At 56.8% G+C, this 21,363-nt stretch overlaps 1 long non-coding RNA gene across 1 annotated transcript; it reads left to right on the forward strand.

Annotated features, from left to right (window-relative positions):
- The first annotated feature begins 11,614 nt into the window (after positions 1-11,614).
- LOC140599485 (uncharacterized) lies at positions 11,615-18,072 on the forward strand. The gene is made up of 3 exons (XR_012002373.1): positions 11,615-11,862; positions 12,251-12,448; positions 16,915-18,072. It is a non-coding gene; the product is annotated as an uncharacterized lncRNA (long non-coding RNA).
- The last annotated feature ends 3,291 nt before the right edge of the window (positions 18,073-21,363 follow it).

The following is a 21,363-nucleotide window of genomic DNA, read 5'->3' on the forward strand; positions in this document are numbered from 1 at the left end:
CACGGATGCTTTTGACATTTTTACTTTGTCTTGCTTTTTTTCTTTTTATGTTGTTATTTCCTTTGACCTGAGCCGAAGCTAGATGTTCAACCACTGAGCCACCCAGGTGCCCCTACTTTGTCTTGTTTTGAAGAAAAACAGACAATTTCCCTAAAAGCAGTGCCCTCTGGTGGGCACAACGCCGTCGTGGATCTGGACCTAAGGTGACCCAGGAGAGAAACTCAGCTGCGGTTCTCTTGCATCTCTAGAGAAGAACATGCAGAGACACACGTGGTCCCAAAGCCACTTTCTCTGCATTTATGCATGGGCCCTTCGCAGAACACACTTGCCCAGCTGGACCCACGCATCCAGAACCCCCTCTCCCTGCCTTCGCACACTGACAGCTGATGCTCTCCTGATGGTCGCTCCTCACTCAGCCTCCAGTGACTCTCTGTTAGAATTAAGTGTCCTCAGCTCCTTACCTTGGCTTTCTCCCTCTTCTCCACTGGAAGCTGAGCCCCTGGGGCCTTAGCCTTGTCACCCACCAGTGTACATCCTGCGTTTAGAGTAGGACCTGGTCACTTCATAGCAGGTGCTACTAATAGTTGTTGAATGAACAAATGCTGTCATCAGAAGAGACCAACTCTAACCAACTTTGAAATTCTGTAATTAAAGAGGACACTCTCAACTCACAGCAAGTGGGGGCAGGCAGTGGTCCTCGGCTGGAAGGGAAACACCCAGGCATGTGGGCAGTGGACACAAAGCTTCCTGCCCATGCCAAATTTAAGTGATATCAGCTGGCAAGCCATTTACACATTAGTATAAACAAGCTCTCTAGCCTAGTCGTGAAGGAAAATCTCAAGGAGAGGAAAGATGGGCAGAATCAGAACATAGCAGACGTGAGCAAGGAGGTCAAGGAGAGGGGTCCCTGACAGGGAGGATGTGGACGAGACAGGGAGACCAAAGGCCCTGACAACAAATGGTCTCATCTTCCCCAGGAGCTGGCCCAGGTAACAGCTTTCAAACCTGTCTGTGGGCAAACTGCTTGGTTATTAGGTCACAGAAATGGAAACCATGTGCGCTGTTGACCTGCTCCCAGACCATCTCCCTTCAATGCTGTAAAACAAGACCCTCCTGAGTGTTCCCGAATGGCAGACGCTGAGTGATCCCGAGGAGCCGTGGGGGAAAGACTCCAGTGAAGACCCATGGTTAAGTGACCCACACAGATTGATGGCTGCAGGAGTTCTCAGAGCCTTTAATATGCTTACACACGTATCTTAACCTTGTATGGCCCACTCTTCCTTCCAGGGAAACCCCTTCTGTTCTGCATGGCCAACACCCAGAGAAACTAACGTTCCCGGGAACACTGAGAAACGTTGACATGGAGGCCAGGACCAGGCGGGCAGGTTGCTGGTGCTCCCAGGAGGCACATCACTTCAAAGGTAATTAGGGACAGGGGGACCCCGGCATGGACTGGCTCCAATGGCCCTCCTACTGTCGGCCCCGCACATCCCGCACACAGCCCTGCCTCCTGAATGAAAGAGGAGAGGAGAATAGACAATCGTGCAGAATGAGGACCAGGAAGCTGGGCCCAGGGGTGAGAGGCACCGCTCTGCACCCTCCCCACCCCCTTCCTCAGTCCCTGGTCTCTGGCCCCATCACTTTTGCCGCCCACGGCAGCAGGGCCACCCAGGGACCATGGCTGGGACGCAGCATGCAGGCTCCTCTTCTCCCGGCCTCAAGGCTGAGCTGTCACTGCACGGACAGCAACTCCCTTCATCCACGGATTTCAAGGCAGATGTGTGGCCAGACCCCGTGTGCCCCCCGGAAGGGAGCCTGGCACGTTGCAAAGCCGTGTTTCCCCTTCAAGGTCACGGGCCCCAGCTCTTTCCTGCTCTGAGCAAACATCCACAGAGCACAGGGGGAGGACTGGGCAGCAGGCAACGGCAGATGGGCAGCAATGTCATGTCCTCGGGTGCCGGGTGACATGCAAGGACCCCTGTGGTCTCTGGACAGTGGGCACACAGCACTCCTGTGATGCTGTGACACTCATCCGAAAGCGATGCTTTGCAAATAAAGCAAAAGCTGCCGACAGAGCTCACACTCCTCTCCTGCCTTACCCCCATCTGACCTCAGGTGCCCCTCGGAGCCGCTCTTCAGGGCCTCTGGGGGGCAGTGCTCCACAAGCACCGAGCACACCTGGCAGGTGGGGTGACACAGGTGGCCGGCAGGCAATCCCACGTCGTCCCTGCTCAAACGCAGGTCTTGTCAAGAGTCAAGACAGACATTCAATTCAAGAACTGAGTGTGCATAGAGTACATCTGGTGTGCTGTACAGTATGATGCTGTCTCTGGCTGGGGAGAGACTGCCCCTCCTGGGTGGCAGTCTCTGGGAGGGCCAGCCGAGCAGCCTCTGATATGCAAACCAAACAATCTAGAGCCACGGACCCTCAACTGGCCTGTGAATCCCTGGGGCAGCAGCAGCAGCAGTTTTAATCACCCCAGTGTGAGAGGACGTGCTGGGCAACTCAGATCCACCCCACAGCTTAGACATTCTGGGATTCCTCAAACCCCTAAGCTGTTGGCCTGTCCTGCCTTCCCCTGGGACAGCCCTGAGCTCTCCCTCACACCTGCCCTCTGCCTGCTGATGTTGGGGTGGGGGGCGGCACTCCCCTGAGGCCCTCCGGGCCATGTGGCCACCCCCTCGGGGTCCTGTGAGCTTAAGAAACATCTTCTTTGCCGGCTGGGCCAGCATCTGCTCCCCGGACTTCACCCCTGCCCAACCCACACAGCTGCCCTGAGAACTCTGAGGGAGAGGTCAGGTGGGTGCTGGGGCCTGAGGGAGGGTGGGGAGAGGGCATCTGCAGCACTCTCATCCCACCCTCGCACCTTGGGAGCCTTGGGAGCACCCTTCCCCAGGCAGATGGGCAGGGAGACATGGCATCAGCAATTGCACTGCACTGCACCCTCCCCCCAACTCCGGCCTGGGAGTAACCTTGCTGCACCACAGCCCTGCACTCGGCGCCGTCTGTGCACAAAGTCCCACAGACCAAGGGCTTGAACAGTGAAGGTGTGTTCTGTCCCTGTCTGGAGCCTGGAGGCCTAGATTGGGGTGTGGGCAAGGCCGGGCTCCCTGGGGCCTTGCAGGGCAGGGGGGCCCTGATCTTGGGGTCCTGGCACTGCTGGCAGCGCCTGAGGCACCAGGCTTGTGGACACTCGGCCCCATCTCTGCCTTCATCCACGTGAGGCCTTACTCTCTGGTGTCTCTGTGTCCTCCTCTCTTCCGTGAGGACACCAGTTGATGCATAGAGGGCCCGCTCTGCTCTGGGGGGTCCTCACCTTAATCCGACTAATGACATCTGCAAATAGGGCTGCATTCTCAGGGTCTGGGAAGGACATGACAGGAGGCGGGCACTGTCACCCCAGCGCGAATGAGCTCTGTTCAGGCCCCCATCTCCCACCCGCAGTCCACTCTGCCTCCCCTACAGGAGGGACAGGTTAGAAACCCCCACGTGCCAGGCTGTGTCCTCTGAGCCAGAGCCCACAGGAGCCAGGAACACACCAGCTCTGAGAGGGGCCGTCACTTCCCGGCACCTCATCTGGGAAGTGAAATACTAATGTGAGTGGTAATGCCTGCATGTCTGTCCAGCCCCAAATTCTCAGTGCATGGCTCAAGGGAGGCAGAAGGCACCCCCCGCACCCTGGGAACTGTGGCAGAAGCGGTCACTGGCTTGCCCAGGGTCACAAAGCTGACCACCACAGGGCAGCAGTATGCCAGGTTTCTCGGGCCCCTGGGAGGCCAGCTCAGCGTGGTGCCCCCACTACCGAGTTATCTCCCCTCCTGGGCACGCCCAGACCACCTGTTCTTAGACCCGCTGGCCTCCTGTCCCTCCCGTGGTCACTCACCTCTGACAGGTTGCCAGTCTTTGCGTGGGACTCAGATCACGCTCAGCGTGGGTTTGCTGCACAGAGAGAACAAATGAGCTGAGAGCGGAGGCAGAGGCCTGGGGCCGTCTCCACCAGCACCTCCACACCTGCACATGTTTGAGCCCCGCCGGGTCAGAACTGGCCACGGGACACCTGGTGAAGCTGCCCGGCGTCCCCTTCCTGGGCTACAGGACAGGACAGTGTCACCCGGAAGGGCCTGCACCTCCCAGCCTGTGCCCTCAGAGCTTCAGCGTGAGGGGACAGAGGCCCAGGAGAGAGGGGCACCACCACACGACCCCTTTCTACCCACCCCCCAACCCCTTCCTAGGTCTTTGCAGGCTACTTCCCATTTTCTCCAAGTGCTTGGGGACAGACTCACTACTCACATCCTTGGAGGGTCTGCAGAAAGGCTCATGAAGATAAAACCCAGAGCCACCTGATTCTCAGCCATGAGATGCTCTAGTGGAAACAAGGGTGCATCCACACATGTGGTTTTAGGTAAAGAAAATTCACTGGAAGCAGGTGATTTCCCCAAACTCCATTGGATTGTCCCGTCCCTGCAGTCCCAGGAGCTTTGAAGCCCAGAACCCCAATGTCAAGGCAGTTTTACTTCAGAGGCGACTGGGGTACAGTTTCAAGCCAGGTGGATTAGGTAGGGACCCTTGGAGCCTGGTCGCCAGGGGTAGGGGTGGGCCCTTTGCTTAGCACACATGACATAAAAGCCCAGATGCGACACTCTTCCAGCAGAGGCTCAAGGATGGTCAGAGCATCCTGACATCACAGGGTCCTGGGATGAAAAATGAAGCTTGGTGCATGACACAGGTACACCCACATGGATTCTCGGGGTCTCGGCCAGAACAGATGGCCCTACTTGGGCAGGAAGGAGCTCAGTGAAGATGGGGAGCATGGAGCTTCTCCCAAATGCAGTCTGTTTATGTCTCCTCTTCACAGCCCCTTCTCTAATGCCCAGCTTCTGCGGGTCACTTCTCCTTCCTTGTCTCCACCCCGCCATCCAGATCTACAGGTGCCCAGGCATCACTGAGCCCACAGGGAAAATGGACGTGATAGGCATGGAATCCTATGCACCAGACTTAGGTTCCCCCGAGGGCCATCACGGCAACTCCTTGAGGACTGTTCCTGCCCAGAGAGGGTGGCACATGTGTGCAAGAGGAGAAGAGGGCCTAGGCACTAGACCAGGTCTGTTGGGTGCCACCTGCCCCAGGCAGGATCCTAGGACTTCCCTGGTTGGTGTTTGTTGAGGCTGCAAAGTCTTGGAATGAGCTACAGCAAAACACAGTGTTTTCTTAGGGAGCTAAGTTTTCTAGATGTCTAATGAGAAAGCATCTCCACTTTTAAAACTATATTGCCCCCTTTGTAGGGAATCATCTCATATGTTATTAAACACACTTCCTGACTTTTCGTTGCAGTGTATTAAATCTGCTTGACGTTTTGTGGATGGTTTGCTGAGAGGCACAGTGACAGCTTCACTCCAGCTGTGTTTACGCCACCCCCGTGGGAAGACAGGAGGTTTGGGGGAAAAGAATCGCCAATGGGAACAGGTGTTTAGGCCAAAGAATCCCAAAGAGGCTGGCGCTGCTGTCCGGATGCTGGACAGAAGCAGATGGACAGAGGCCAGGTCGCCAGCGGGGATTAAAACTCATTAGATCAAAGCTCAGGACAAGGGGGAGTGGAGCCAGGGTCAGCATCTGGAATCTCTCCCAGCAGGGGCTATTGGACAAGAGGCATGTGTGGCCAGCTGCGCCCTTTGATTTGGGAAGATTCGAGGCATCCTTCATCAAGTCCACCCTCAGGGCTGGGACCAGGAGGCTCTGAGGATTAAAGGCTGGGTCCCTGCAGCCAGGTGGGTGGCTGGACTTTCCTTTCCCTGCCTCCTTCCCTGTCTCTCCTCATCTAGTGACAGTGGATGGTGCAGCATCTCTGCAGCATGGGTATCTCTGTGTGAGGGGCGATGCTGTACCCCTGCGGGTACAGGGCCAGACCATCTGGAGACAAACCAAGTCTCCATCACTTACCTAGAGGTGACACACCAAAGCTCGTGGTGCCTCAGCTTTCTCATCTCTAAAATGGGAAGAATGAGGATGGAGCCCATCTCCCAGGCTCATTGTGAGGCTGCGTCCATAAAGTGGGAGGCACAAGGACCAGAGCACAGGGAAGGCTCCCCAAGTCGTTATGAGCTGACAGGGCTCCCCTCTTCCAGGCCCATGCTTGACCTCCCGATGGTTGACCATTTCATCTCACAAGATCTCACTTCCCAATCTGGAGATGTGTGTACAGGTGGCTCCTGACCCAAAGCAAGGCCCTGGGAAAACCGCCTCCATCTCTGCTCTGGTGCCTATGTCTTCCATCTGCCCTCTCAAGGCTTTTCACCTGCAAAGATGACACAGCCCCGTAGTGGAAGTGGTGGGAGGAGGGTTCGTTTCCCAGGCCAGAGCAGGTCTCTGTCAGCCAGAGGATTTGGTCTGGAGGGGTCAGGAGAGCAGGTTCAGGAGTGGGGAGAGCCACAGAGGCTGCATGAGGCAGTGCTATATGCTCAGACCTCTGAGAGTGTAATAAGGACCTTCCACAGAATGTTCTACGACATGATTGTCTTGTGCACTTGTATCTGTGTACACCTCCTGGAGCCTCCATTCCTTACCGGTCACTCATTCACAGGCATGAGGGATGCTGCAGCCCAGCTCAGCACACGTGGACTCTGAGCTGTCCTCACATGTGAGGCAGTGAGTCCAGGTGTTAGGCTCAGGGAAGCCGTCAACAGGAAGTAAACATGGATCATGAGCCAGGCAGGTTTTTGGCATAGTGTGGAAGGTTCTAGAAAGGCCTGTTGGTGCCTCGTTTATTCAGGCCATAACTAGGACGCTATGCTGGAGGGCCCCCTTCCCTGAGTAAAGAACACAGACCTCGGGGCAAGCTTTGGGGGGCTACTCACCAACAAGTGTGCATCGCCCTCCGTGCACCTAATGCAATACTTGGCCCATCACAGGTGCTTCCTAAGACCTGTGGACTGCTGATGGTCAGGATCTGATTCCAGCATTGTTTCTTTCCCAGGACTCGACCTCATCACCTTGTGGTCATTTTAGCTCCATGACTCATCCACTAATTGTGGAACCTTGAAACATATCCCCGCATTGCCTTGGCAGGTTGAAACTCATCCAAGTACACAGCGCTATCTTACTGGACAGTGGCTCCTCTGTCCTGAGGGACACAGCAAATGCTTCAGGAGAAGTCCGGCACGCACTCGGCCACTCAGACCACCAGGAGACAAGACACACCCCTTTCCATCCCACTGAGAGCAAAACTCGAATGTTAACATATTTATGATTTTCAGAGTGTTTGCTCATCCCTTTAGTCTAAGCTTCACTCCATGATGAAGTAAGTAGGGTCGGCTAATCATCTTCATTTTACAGGCCAGTAATCTGAGTCCCCACGTGCAGAGCACGCTCCTTTCAGGGGTATGCTGGGTTGGTGCACAAATGGGGTCCACGGGGTGTAGCAGTTCTTTTTTTTTTTTTTTTAATTTTTAAATTTTTACTTATTTATGATAGTCACAGAGACAGAGAGAGGCAGAGACACAGGCGGAGGGAGAAGCAGGCTCCATGCACCAGGAGCCTGATATGGGATTCGATCCCAGGTCTCCAGGATCGCACCCTGGGCCAAAGGCAGGCGCCAAACCGCTGCGCCACCCAGGGATCCCCTGTAGCAGTTCTTTTTTTTAAGATTTTATTTATTCATGAGACACAGAGAGGGAGAGAGGCAGGGACACAGGCAGGGGGAGAAGCAGGCTCCCTGCAGGGAGCCCATGATACGGGACTCGATTCCGGGACCCCAAGATCATGACCTGAGCCAAAGGCGGATGCTCCATCATGGAGCCCTGGCATCCCAGGGTATAGCAGTTCTAAGGGCAGATCTCGGTCAAATTCTGACCACTTACTAGTTGTGTGCTCTTGAGAAACTAGTCTCATCTCTTCGTGCCTCAATTTCCCAAGGGGTACCCTGGAGATGATAAATGTACCTATCTCACTGAGTCTCTGGAAAAGATTAAATAAAATAATCCAGGCAGAGTGCCTGAGAAGCCACCTGCCCCGCCGTGCACTTGACGCACGGGGCTGTTACAAAGGAGGCCCGGGTTGTCCCATCCCTGGCCACAGCCTCCTCCTGGTGGCGGGGAAGCCAACTTGTTCTGTGGCCACAGGAATTATTCCCAGACATCTCAACTCTTGTCAAAGGCCCTGTTGTGCACACAGCTGGGTATTTTTTGCTGAGATTCCGTGTGGATTCTGGCGGGCTCAAGGGAATGGTTTAGGGCCCCTAAGAGAAAAGGATCAGGATCTCGGAGGGGGCGCCCCTAAGTTGTGCGCGAGGGTTTAGCCCAGCGGCCCTGAAACCTGCCCAAGGATGTGGAGACCCCTCCAACCTGCGACAATCCCTGGCTGGATTTCCGGTCTTTGTCAGCGGAACAAAGGCGCCTCCCACTCCCCGCACCCGGGAACTGGACCACCGTGAGCGTGAGCGTGAGCGTGAGCGGAAGAAAAGGAAACACGATCTGGATCTGGCCCGGTTGTTGGCGGAGTTCAAGAACAAACTCCCTTTTGTGTCTCTGGCTCCGTGTACTAGGGTGATAAAGCCAGCCAGGGAGCAGGAAAACAAATTCTTGACCGGCTCACTCCCTTTTCCAGGGCGAGCTGATAGTGCAGGGCGGGGCTTGGGCTGGGGCGCCCCTCTCTCTTGGGGCCTGAAGGTGGTCCTGGCGGGAGCAGCTGGGGGCCTGGATGGTGGGGCTCTCCCGCATGGGGTGGGGCGGGGGCTGGCGCAACCTGGACTCCCTGCCCACCCTATCCTGGGAGCCCTTAGAAGTGCCGGGGCCTTGCTCACCGTGATGTCAAGGGGCCCACGACTCCACAGAGCTTCTGGAAGTCTGCTCCCCTGCATCCCGGCTTTTCCAAGTGGGAGGAGCCTTCTCTGTGGGCCCCACCCGGCCCTGGAGCAGGTTTAGGATGGGGAGAGAAATCACACTGTGTGTGACTACGGTGTCAGTGCCAGGAAGGGTCTCCTAAGCAGACCCAAGAGCTCACCTCCCTCCTCCCTTCCCCCACCACCCTTACCCCCACCTTATCGGCGGAGGCCTCTGCTCTGGTGGAAACAGACTTGTTCCAGAGAATATCCTGGTGAGAAGGCACACTTGCCTCTGGACTTGGCCAAGAGTTTAGGGAGACTGTCCATCCAGAAAGAACTAGGGTGCGCGTCTCACTCTTTCTTCCGCCCCTGGGATAGAGCGCTGGGGCCAAGGCCACACTGCGGGCGTCCCCAGCTCCAGACCTGCCTGCCCAGGTCCGACCCGGGCTCTGGGCTCCGGTGGCTCTGCCTTAGCCCTCCGGCGCCCGCCCTCCACACTGCGCCATAGCGCACTCCCGGATCAGGGGGAGCGCTTACCGGCATGTGCCCAAGTGGTCGGGGAGCAGCCCGATGGACGCAGGCCGACTTGAGGGGTACCCCCTGCCCCGGGAGCGAAGCGGGGAGCTCCCCACCTACCACAGCCCACAGAGGCTCACCAGGGCTGGAGGTGAGTGCGACCGAGGCGGCTGAGCGCGCCCCCTGCTGACTGCTCGCACAGGGGGCAATGCCACCTCCCCAGGAAAGCTCAGTGTCTGAGCCGGAGACCAGGGGTGCTTGTGTCCCTTACCAAAAACCATCTGGTCTAGGAACGAAATCTCCAGAACTAACCAAAAACCAGCTTCGTGGGAGCGAAGCCTTGGTCAGCGTTCCCTCTGAGCGCTGCTTGGCCAAGGGGAAGCATAGAGAACTCTGCCGGCTGCCCTCTCCTGTGCTGACCCACCTCCACCCATGGGGACCCCAGAAATCAGGTCTCCCTCTGTGTCTGCTGCTTAGACAAAACTCTAGGATTTGAGGCACCTGTAACGGGAATAACTTCAGTGAAAGCAGAAACTGGGTTGTAAAGGCCAAGGCCGTGGGGTCCCCACATGCCCCACCCCCCCACCCCTCACCCCAGGCCAGAGGGTGGGCCTGCTCCCTAAAGGAGGTCCAGAGTGCAAGCCACTGGAGTGAAGGATTTTGGCTCCAGATTGTCCCCTCCACAAAGGGCACTAACCCGCCCCTTCTCAGTCCTCACGTTCCAGGCACCAGGACAGGAATCGCCCCAACCTGGGATTTTTTTCAAATCACTTTTGCGGATTTTCGGTGGCTTTCCCCAGAGAGGCGTGGTTCCCGCTCTGCGCTCTCCCCTCCGTGCTGCCCTGTTCCCCCACACAGCCCCCTTCCAGCGAGTAGCTCCTAGGGGCTCGGGCCCAGCAGGCCCCGGGGTGGTCCCAAGTCCTCAGGAGGACCTGCGAGGTCCCTTTCTGGTCCCTGGGAGGACAGTGCGAATCCGGACGGTGGGTTCTCTCCTGGCATCAAGGCTCCAGCTCTTGGGTCTGGAGGCCGGAGTTCAGCCACGCGGCTTCTCCTGGGCTCGTCAACCCTCTGAATATGCGTTCATTTATGTATGTGTTTTAATGTCGTAAATGGGCAGCTAAATGAATTGCAATTTGTAATTTTTATGGTTAATTTTAAATCTCGCTCTTGTTGGCTAATCCTGTTAGTTGGTGGCAAAACAAGGAGACAGTCGTGTTGCCGCCGCCGTGATTCTAATAGGCATTTTATGTGAAATTACAGCCACCGGCCAGAACAAAAGGCGCAGCCGGACCTGCAGGCCGAGCAGCCTGGGCGGGTCCGGGTCCGGAGCCCGCCGCGCCGCGCCCAGCCCGCTCGAGCGCCCCAGGCCCGCAGCCGCCCCGCCCGCCCCGGCTTCGAAATCAAGGACCCGCGTGGGCCCCCGGGTTGTGGTTGCGAACTCTCCGCGCCCCCCAGGCGTCAGCCCGCGGCCCCGAGCCTCCCTCCCCGGCTCGCCTCCTGGGCCAGGGCGTCCCGGGAGCCCGGTGCGAGCGCGCGATGCGCCCGGGTCCGCCTCCACGCCCGCCTCCTGCCCCCACGCCGAGGGGACGCGGAGAGGGCTCGGTGTGCGCGGGGCCGCGGACGGCCAGCGGGGGCGCGGCGCACTGCGGCGAGGTCCCCTCCAGCCCCTCCCGACCCCCCAGCCCGCGATCCCCGAGGGCAGCGAGCCTGCGGGCGCCCGCTCTCCCCGGGGCCGGGGCCGGGGCCCGTGCGGGCCGGGTGGGGCCCCCGCCCGCGGAGCGCCTGTGGTGGGGGCGCTGGAGCGCAGGGCCCCGGGCTGGGGGCTTGTCCGCGCGTTGTTGCCCGCGCCGCATTCCTTGTCCCTGGCGCCTGCTCGGTGCCATCCCAGTGAGTTTGATTGAAACGCGGCTGCGAGAAGATGTAGAGCAGGGAAGGCGGCGCGAGGCGCGAGGCGGGAGGCGCGAGGCGGGAGGGGCGAGGAAGGGCCCCGGGGAGGGCAGGGGACCCGGCGGGGATGGGGCCCCGGGGAGGGCAGGCGCCCCGGCGGGGATGGGGCCCCGGGCTGGGAAGGGGACCCGGCGGGGATGGGGCCCCGGGAGGGAAGGGGACCCGGCGGGGATGGGGCCCCGGGCCGGGAAGGGGACCCGGCGGGGATGGGGCCCCGGGCCGGGAAGGGGACCCGGCGGGGATGGGGCCCCGCGGAAGCGCGGGAGGGCAGGGCGGTCACCACCGGAGGCGCTGCCCGGCGGCTCCTATTGTGAAGCCCGCGGCCGTCCCCTCCCGGGCGCGGGATGCCAGGGTCAAGTGTCACTTCCTCTGGCAGTCAATCTCCAATATTCCTTGTAATGTTTCTAAATGGACGAATTCATTACGCGGGGACGTGTGAATGGGGAGCGGCCGCCGGCGCGCTGGGTCAGGAGCGTCCACTGAGGGTTCATTTTGCACAGCGAGCGCGGCGCGGGCACCGGGGACGAGCCAGTCAACCCCGCTCCCGCCCGGCCGCCGCGGGCCTGAAGGTCACCTAGGGAAGGTGAGCAAGTGCAGGCGCCCGGGAGCTCGGTTGTCTCGGGTCCGCGGCGCGGCCCGGCCCCCTCCTCCTCCTCCTCCTCCTCCCTCCCGCAGGCCTGCGCGGTGCAGAACGGTCCCCTCCAGAGCCCGGGCGCACTCGCGTCCCTGCGCCCGCCGCGCGCCCACGCACGGGGCATCCACGCGGGGCCGCTCTCAGGGCAGGCGGTCGGCGGATGGGGGCGGAAGGGGAGCGGGGAGGTCGCTTCTTAAAATCCAGGGGCTCTCCTAGCTAAGGAGATGGCGCAGGGTGGCGAGAGGACTTAGACCGCCGTCTCTCCTCCCGCTGGTTTTTAGAGGAAGCATTAAGTACAATTAGAAAGGAAACACCTCCCTGTCCCTTCTTCCCGCAGGACCACGAGGACAGGAGTGGGCGCCGGCAGGCGGATCTGGGGAGGAGAGTCAAACGGATGCAGGAGCCGGGATGCCCAGGGAGGAAGGCCTGCCTCGCTGTGGGGCTGTGGCCGGGTGGCAGCGAGGGCTTCCCCAAGGTGGTCCTGGAGCTCAGAGGGGCCAAGGAGACGGAGCACACCTCCCCAGAGTTTCTCCAGGTAGATCTCAAATGGGGTTGGCTGTAGATGAGGGGGCCAGAGAATTACCTGGTGACCGGATGAATCGCTGAGTCTGGGGAAGGGAAATAACTTGCCTCCTAGAAGCTCCTCCATCCCTGCCCACCTCAGACACCAGAAAGCTATGCCTCTCTTTCCCTTTCTTCCCGAGGTTCTCCCCGGAAGGAGGGGGAGGAGGAAGGTTGGTGGAGTTCAAACTGCCAGGGGATATGGAATGGTTGTGTTTGACCCACTGACACCTACATAGCTCTGGGTACACGTGGCCACCCCCTGCACACGTGTCTCCAGCAGGAGCCCTGGGGATACCCTAATGCCGGTGGAGAGTGGTCTCCGTCTGCACAAGCCCTACCTGGCTGGAAAGAGACGTGAGACCGGGAGGGGGGTGCAGAGGGCACTTACTTCACTCCGAGTGGAGGGGAAGAGAGGGTCTCTGGTGTGCGGTCCACAGACGCAGAAGTGAGGTTCCGTTTTACTCTGGGGCTGGTGGCCCGCGGAGACCCAGCCGCAGGTAGGAGGGGGCATCTCTGCTTCCTCTAGATTTTAGAAGATAAAGCGGAGAGGGAGGAAGTGGCTTGCAGTTCAGACACAGCCACAATCTGCTTGTTGGGGTTGTTACGTGTTTCTAGGTGCCCCCCACCCCAGGTTTCAGACTTCATCCCCCCAAAACATGGTTTTTCAAAAAAGTCAAATGTGAGGAGCTGCTGGAATACTGTGATCTCTATAATGGATCTCATCTTGGTTTCTAGTCAGATGGTTCATTTTCACCATCATCTGAGAGTCTATTTTAAGCAGAGGGTTTTAAACTGTTTGCAGTTTGGTTTACCTGGAAATACACCTCCCCAGAGAAGGCACAGTTTGCTGCAGCTTCACTCCCCACAAGGGCGTGCGGGTTACATGTGTGAGGTCAGCTCCAAACCTATTTGTCTTTTCTGTCCTGTAGTGGCACTCAGTGAAGAAAAGGGCAATTTGCTTAATTTAAGAAAGTGACACATATGAACTGGTAAATGCAAGATATTGCAACACAGCTGACATATTTGGCAGATTAAATCTTGGATTTTTTTTTTTTTACAAAATTCCAGATTTTAAATTATTTACTCAATCTTCAATTATAATATTAAAAGGACAAACATTAAGGGGTCTTTGGTGCCTATATTTTTTTTGTAAAGCAAGCTCTTCTATAATTTCCCACAAAATACATTTTTTTTACTTAAACTTGTCTTTAATCGAGCTTCTCAAATAATAATACAAATGCTGTGTTCTCATTTTCCTGCCTCCTATAAGCCTCTGTACCAAAACACTATAAGGTCAAGCACTTGCTTTTTATTTATACATATTAAAATTGCTCCTAAGAGTCGAGTTTCCAAACACAATGTGTCAGGACAGGAAGCAAATGTTGTTTTAGGGGAAGATTCCAATAACAACCCCATTTATGCAAGCACATTAGAGCAGAAAGAATCATTTCTGTTAGTTAACATTTTTAAGCCAGAAAATTAAAAACAAATATTTAACTTCCCAATTTGGAATTCGGGTTGGCATTTGACTGCAAAACTTTTACAATGCATACTCAATGAGTTAAACACAATCTTTACTAGCCAAATAAAACTGCATTCGTGTGGTTCAAAAATAAGTTTGGATAAACTGAAGGATAAATAAAATGTGTGAGGATGCCCAGGGAGGGAGCTGATGTGTGTGAACTTGGCCAAGAGACAGCTTTTGGACTCGGCCCAATTCAGGGGTTTTAAGATATCTTTTATTAGATGCTATATTTAGAGAAGACAAATATTAAAGAAATAGGCACACTTACAAACATTAACAGTTCCCGCTTTGTTCTCTTCCAGACTTTTATAATAAAGCCCTTTGGGGAATGAACTTGCTCTTTCCCCATCTCCACTTCTCCCTTTCTGTTTGCACCCCCCCCCCCCCCCCAGAGAGGGTTCTGTGATTGTGCTGGGTTTATCTCATTTCCCCTACCCAGGCTAGCAGTGGGGAGCAGGAACTGGGACTTCAAGGCTCACTGGAAGGCCTCTTGTGTGCTCCCTGCCCCTCCTTCAAGTCCACAAAGGAAGGAGGTTTCTAACTTGGACACCACCCCAAACACCTACCACCACGACCATGGCTTTTTGTCCCAGCACACACCTGGCAGGGCCTCCCTAAGGTCTAGCCTAGCTGGCCTCCTTGGCTCTCGGGATGAGTTCTTGCCAAGGAGACACCCTAATAGTTCCTCTGTGCTTTGCCAGCACACTCCGCACCTCCAAACCCCCTCTCCTGAGAAAAAAACAAGAGCCTAGTCAGGAGCTCAGGCTCAGGCCTGACTCAGGGCTCGGACCTCGGGCAGCCCCAGGTGGGGCCTTTGTGGGAGAAGGCTGCCTGGGCCAGGAACCCCAGCACCCAGTAATCAGCTTGCTGGGCACCCCGAGGCAGCTTGCACTTCCTGGCCATGGTGAAGCTGGAGGTCCGGCTCCAGCTCATATCCAGACTCCCCCCAACCCTGGATCTTTTAAGCTTGGGTCCACCACCCTATGAGCTGGAAGCCGCCATTCCCCCCGGTCCCAAGGCTGACAAAGGCACAAATGCAGGTGGCCAAGGGCCCCCTTGTCTCTGTGTTGGTGATTATTTGTGGTGCCTGTGGATTGGAGATAGTGAGGCAGGAGTGCAGGCCTGCAGGAAAAGGCTCGGCCTCTGGGTTTCTCCAGCGGTCCCTGGATTTAGGAAACACAACTGCCTCCTCCCCTCGGCCCCCTCCTCCAAAGAGTAAAGAAGAGTGTTGCCCCCACGTCCCTTTTCTGTTTGTTCCGAGGGTTTCAGGGTATATACTCTTTCACCTGGGATGATGGTTCACCATTACTTTTAAATTCTAGCTAAACAAAACATGTTATGGATAGCCATAAAGGCAGCATCCCTCTAATCAATACCTCTGCTGGTTACGAACAAGCCCAGGGAAGTTAGCAGAGGTCAACATCAAGGGCCAAAGGTGTGGGAGTCATTGTACAGGTTGATATTTTGTACCCCTTTGATGGAACTCCCTTTCCCCACACAGGCTCTTCTGTCCTCGTCTCCCATGCTGACATTTGGTCAACCTGCCCCAGGCTAGGGACCCCTCTGTGTCCCACTGAGCTCGGAGTTCCTTCAAAAACAAGCCAGAGACGAAGGGTGGGGTGCAGGTGGGCTGGACTCACTTCTTCCTATCACACAGCGTCTGCAGCCGGGCCTCAGGTACTGAGGTCAGACACCTGGGAAAACGAATCCGTGCAGAGATACAGACTCCAGTGAAGGAACACTCCCCCAAATGTTATAGCGTAAAGATGGGGAGAAGAGGAGGGGAGCCTGGGGGGCTCAGTGGTGCGGCTCAGATCATGATGGGTGGCGGTGGGGGGGGGTGGTGGTCCTGGGATCGAGTCCTGCATCAGGCCCACTGTTTAGTGGGGAGTCTGCTTCTCCCTCTCCCTCTGCCTGCTGCTTGCTCCTCCTGCTTGTGTTCTCTTTCTCCCTCTGTCAATTAAAAAAAAAAAAATCTTTAAAAAAATAAAGATGGGGAGAAGAGGAGGCAGAATGGGTCAGATTCCTGAGCCTTTAGAACTGTCAGCTGTCTTGTGGAAATAAAGACCTTTAAACGTGTGTGCTGAGTAACCAGAACACGGTTTAGATCGAAGAGGTGTCGGGTCTTACCCCACCTGAGAGAGAATAATGGGTCCAGGAGCCCTGCAGCCTTAGCAATAAGTGGGATCATCAATCAGTTTTTAAAGAGGCACTCGGGCATGAATTTGCAAACTGAGCCGAGCCGTGGAAACATGGACTCCTCTGCCTTGCAGGAGGCTCCCTCGCCGTTTGCAGAGACACCCGTATCTACGTTAAATCTGGGAAACGGCAAACATCTAAAAAATAAACAGATCCCTGGGTCCTCCTTCACCAGGTTGATCAAAATGGAATGACAGACTTCCGGAATTCACCTAAACGCACCCCGGCCCCCCAAGATAGCTGCAGAAGTGCCCGCTGGCACCTCCCGGGTGGCTGCAGGGAGCTCCCTGGGACAGCAGCGAAACAGCCTAGGCAGGGCCAGCTGCTCACAGGAAACCAACTTCTCTCTCCATTCCCGCCACGGGAGGAAAGCAGTCTGCCTCCCGAGCTGGCCGAAGCACACAAACATCTGCCACAACTTTCCCAGACTTCTGACCCTGCTCGGTTCTTCTGGGGACACCTGTCTCCAGCTATAGAAACTGCCGGTGCAGAACCGCGCCGACCGGCGGGCCGGGCGTGTGAGGTCCGCAGCGGAAGGCGAATCCCACCGCCCACCTCCCTCCCAGCAAACCCCCACCCACAGAGGCAACTTTGATCAAGCATAACTTTCTTTTCCTTTGGCCCCAAGCTTCCGCAAACGCGCATTTCTCTCTCAGCCAGAACCTCAAAAACCTTTTGGATTGATTCTGTCCCCTCTGGCTCTCTGTCTGCAGTGATCCTGAAAAGGACCATCCGAGATGCCACCGACCTTCGGATTCGATGACTTCCCGCTGGTTCGGGAGCCGGCTTTGGCTACCTTGGGGACCCGCAGCCCTCCGCACCTCCCTCCCCAAGTTCATTGCTAAATGATTTGCAAACTTAAACGATTATAATTGTTCCCTTGCCTCGGCCCAAAGAAATCCTGCTAAGACAAGAGCCTGATTAGCAAATCTAGCCTTCCTCTGCATGTGGCAAAATGCATTAGAGCTAGGCTTTCTTTTTTTCTCAATAGTATCAACAACGGGCTTTGGCATCAAATTCTGCAGTGCCTGTTGGTGTGCTTTTAAACACCCACTCTGGGTATTTAAAAAATGAATCGGCGCACAGTCACCTCTGTGGTTGCCTGTGGGGAAGGAGCCCGTTGGCAGACACCTCTGCAGCAGCGCGAGGGGTGTCCTTCCATGAAAGCGACGCCAGGGGGCAAGAGGCGTTAACAAAGAATGGGTGTAGACAGCTGCCTTTATCTGCCCGTGCGTGTCACACGTTGCAGGGCGAAATGTCATTTTGCAAGGTTATCCGTTTCCAATTCCACACAGAGCCTTATCGCTCATCGTTTACCTCGTGGGCACAAACAAACAGCCTCTTTAAATAAAACCAGGCAAGGGAAACATATACCTTTGTACAATTAAAAATTGCACAAGAATGCCAAAATGTATTGAACCTTGCTGTTAATCCGACTTACCTTGCTGATACTTTGGCCTAATCCTATTTTCTCCTGCAGGAGAATGATTCTGCAAGGCCACGTTTTTTTTGTTCTTCTGGAGGATGGTTTACCTGGCCAATGGGCTGAGGGGTGCCGAGCTCCCCACCCCGACCCCCAGCCACCTGAGGTGGGGCGGAGGATGGCGGGCTGCCTGCCTGGCCCAGCAGGCTGGAGGTCCGAGAGCGCAGAGCCTTCTCTGCCAGGCAGAAAGCAAACGAAATCACTCAAGGGAAACTTGGCTGGAGACAAAACACATTCAATTTCCTGACTCCGCTTTCTCTCCCGAATTATTTGCCTTTGCAGAGGCACGTGAAACAAATGAAACATAAAAATGGAACCTCCCTGGCAAAGAAAATATTTTTTTAAAAAAGGATCTGGTAATAACAATAATAAAAATGAAAGAAAACAATAACACGGTGTTTCTTTTAAAAAATAAACTCCCTTTTCACCTAAAGTCCTTTTGGCAAATTCTCATTTGCCGGGGCGGTGAGGACAATGAGAGCCTGCGCTGACCGAGGCTCCCCAGCACTAACGGTCCTGGAAGCTTCCACACGGCTTATTTGGCCTTCTTTTTACACCTTCACCTTGCAAACAGCAGCTTCTGGTGACCCTGACCTCCTGCGCCTGGCTCCCCTATCCCACTGCCTGAGAAAGGGAGCCGGTCTGAGAGGGGGGTGAGGAGCTGCCCAGGGGCACCGTGTCCAGCGCTGTCGCTGGGTGTTTGAAGATTCTGTGTCTCCTGCACACCCTTCCCTCCCCCCTTCCCTCCTCCCCAGTATCATTTCTCTTTGAAATGTCATGAACTTGGCGCTTTCAGCCCCAACCGCTGGGCTCAGGCCCCAGACAATGGGATTGTCAGAGGGCCAGCACCGAGCTTTTTCTGCGTGTTCACCCAGCGTTAAGCCTTTATCCCACAAAACGGCTCTGTCTGACCAGGTCAGACAAAAGCCAACTTCCATCTTCCGCCTGGAAGGGGATCTGGGCAAAGCCTGGTGTCCAGTGCCGCCGCCCACCCCCAGTGGTGGGGGGGTCCCCTCTGCTCCCACCCCATGCCTCAGGGTACCCAGGGCTCCCCCGCTTGAGGCACCTCCAGCGGGGGGTCCCTGGCCCTGCTCTCTGAGGGGCCCCGCCAGGACCTGCACACCCTCCTTCCTCACCTCCCAGGCCCTGGCTCACTGGGCCCCATAGCAGGGGCGTGTGAATGCGTGCAAGCCTGTGGGTGTGCGTGAGCACGCATGAGCCTGTACGTACACGCTCGTGGGTGTGCACCAGCGTGTGACTGTGCATGAGTGCAGGGGTGTGCGAGGGGTGGGGGGGAGACCAACTCGGAGCTCCTGGAGGACAGGCCTTCTTGGCTCCGGGAAGACTGCTGAGAAGGCTGGCACGCGGGCTCCATGCTGGTGAGTGTCGGGGGTATTTCTCCCCCTCCGCCGGGCCCCATGGGGTGGCTCCAGGGGCTGGGATGGCCCTCTGTGGTCCACCCCCTGCCCTGCCTGGAGCCCCCCAGCCTCCCTCCCCCGGTGCCCCGCTCCACCCGCCAGCCTAGGGGGAAGCAAGTTCCTGGTTGCTGAGAGCCCTGGCGGCTGGGTTCATGGTCAAGGGCGGCCTGGCTGAGTGTGCGGGTGGGGCAGGGGGCACGGGGTGGGAGATGGGGAGGAGGGCTTGGAATGTGCCCAGGGAGCCCTCCGAGAGCCTCAGGGAGCTATGGGAAGCACCCTCTGGCCTTCAGAGGCCAGTGTCCTTGGGGACTTGGTCTTCTTCATCCCTCTTCCACCGTGGAACTGAGTTTGTGCACAGCCAGGAGGTGGCTAGAGGGGGGTGGGAGAGGTGGAGAGCTAGAGATACCCTCTCACACACCCCTGCAGCCAGGCCTTGGAGGATGGATGCCTGCCCCAAGCAGCCAGGTAGCCCCAGACCCTGGAGAGGCAGGCGTGGTGCTGGGACTGGCCAGGCGGGGCTTGGGGGGCCTATGAAAGTCCCTGTCAGTGTTGTGACAGGCCTCGGCCCTGGGTGGTACACATTCCAGGTGCATCCCAGACAGGCCCTGGAGTGCCTGCAGGCCATGAGGTTGCCCGAAGACATGGCCTGGACAGGCTTCCCCCACCTCTGGTGCCCTGCCCTGCCACTCAGCCCACTCTCCAACAGTCACTTCACCAGCCTGTCTGTGTCCTCGGGGTCCTGGGGCCCCATCACAAGGTCTGGCAAACCGAGGGGCTTAGGACAATAGAAATTTATGATCCTCCAATCCTGGAGGCTGGAAGTCTGAAATCTTCCAGTGACATCTGGAGGTGTGGGCAGGGCCTTTCTTGCCTCTTCCTAGCTTCTGGTGGTGGCCACTGACTCTCCGCTCTCCTTGGCTCATGGATGCAGCATTCCAAGATCTGCCTGCGTGGTCACATGGCCTCCTTGCATGGTTGTCCCTTCATGCATGCTCCGGCCTTTGCTCCACTCAGGCTTTAAGATGGCTTCGGGGGACCCTGAGCGATGACCATGGGTCTCAGCAGCCCATGAGGCCGACGGGACAGCAGAAGCTGTGGCAACACCGCCCAGGGAGTCAGGCATGTCCTCTCTCTGCTCCTGAGGAGCCAGGTGGGGATGTCCTCCAGCTCTCTTTCCTCCCCAGCAGATCCCTGTGGAGCCCAGGGATGCTCTCGGGGTCCTTGCCCCTCTTAGGCTCACTCCATCTCTCATTTGCTCTGAGCTAGCGTCCACATGGAGCCTGGACTAAGCATGGTGGCTGACATTTGTAGTTCCCCTGAGGGGTTTATGACAAAGCAACACATCCCCAGGAGACTTGGGGTTCTGTGGCACCTCCAAAGTGAGGGGTTCCGGGGCACCCAAAAACCATATGCTTGGCAGCAGTTCCACTGAGCCTCTGGCTGTGATGGATCAGCACGTGGCAGGATCTTGGGCCAGTGAAGGAGCAGGTGCCATGCTTGTAAACTCGCCTCCATGCCCCCCCCAGCCACATCTATGATGTTTGGCACCCGACTCGGCCTCTGCAAATCTGCTTCCTCCTCTGCGAAATGGAGATACCCATCCTCCACCCCAAGCAGCCAGCAGGGCTGCAGATCAGATGAGATCCAGGCTATATAGTTCCTGAACCAAGCTTAGCGGCCCTCAGCCCTGGCTGCCCATGAGAGCCACCGGGGGACGTTCTGAAGCTGTTTGGGAGGTTCTAACCAGCATCAAGGTGCAGACCCGCCTCTGGCTTAGCTTTGGGTCTCTGCCACCTGAAACCTGACCCTACTGGGTAGTTCTTGCTGGGAGGACCCAGTGCCTGGCACCCTCAAAGCTGCAGGGACAGGAGCAGCCCTGGGGGGCCCGGGCACCTGGGAACCAGGCAGAGAAGAGCCACCTGTGGCTTCCTTCCCCCACTTCTTCCAGAGTCCCTATTCTTGTTCCTATTTTTTTAAATATCAAAAATCCCTGAGCACTTGGTGGTCTTCAGCTCTCAGTTCTCAGAATCTATTATAAAGCAAAGCCTCCTCTCCCAGGATGGCTTTCCCACACTGTTCCCCCAATCTCTCCCTAATTCCAGGCTAGAAAAGGTGTTCCTCCTCTGGAGTCCCGTACTCCCCAGGGCCGAGGCCTGTCGCAACACGGATTGCACTGTGCCGTCCTTGCAGATATAAAATCCTGATGTTATTATGCCTCTGTTTCTGTATCCCTAGGCTGACAGGGACTTTCACAGGCCTGG

Source organism: Vulpes vulpes, chromosome 7 (assembly GCF_048418805.1).
Source record: "Vulpes vulpes isolate BD-2025 chromosome 7, VulVul3, whole genome shotgun sequence".
Taxonomy (NCBI): domain Eukaryota; kingdom Metazoa; phylum Chordata; class Mammalia; order Carnivora; family Canidae; genus Vulpes; species Vulpes vulpes.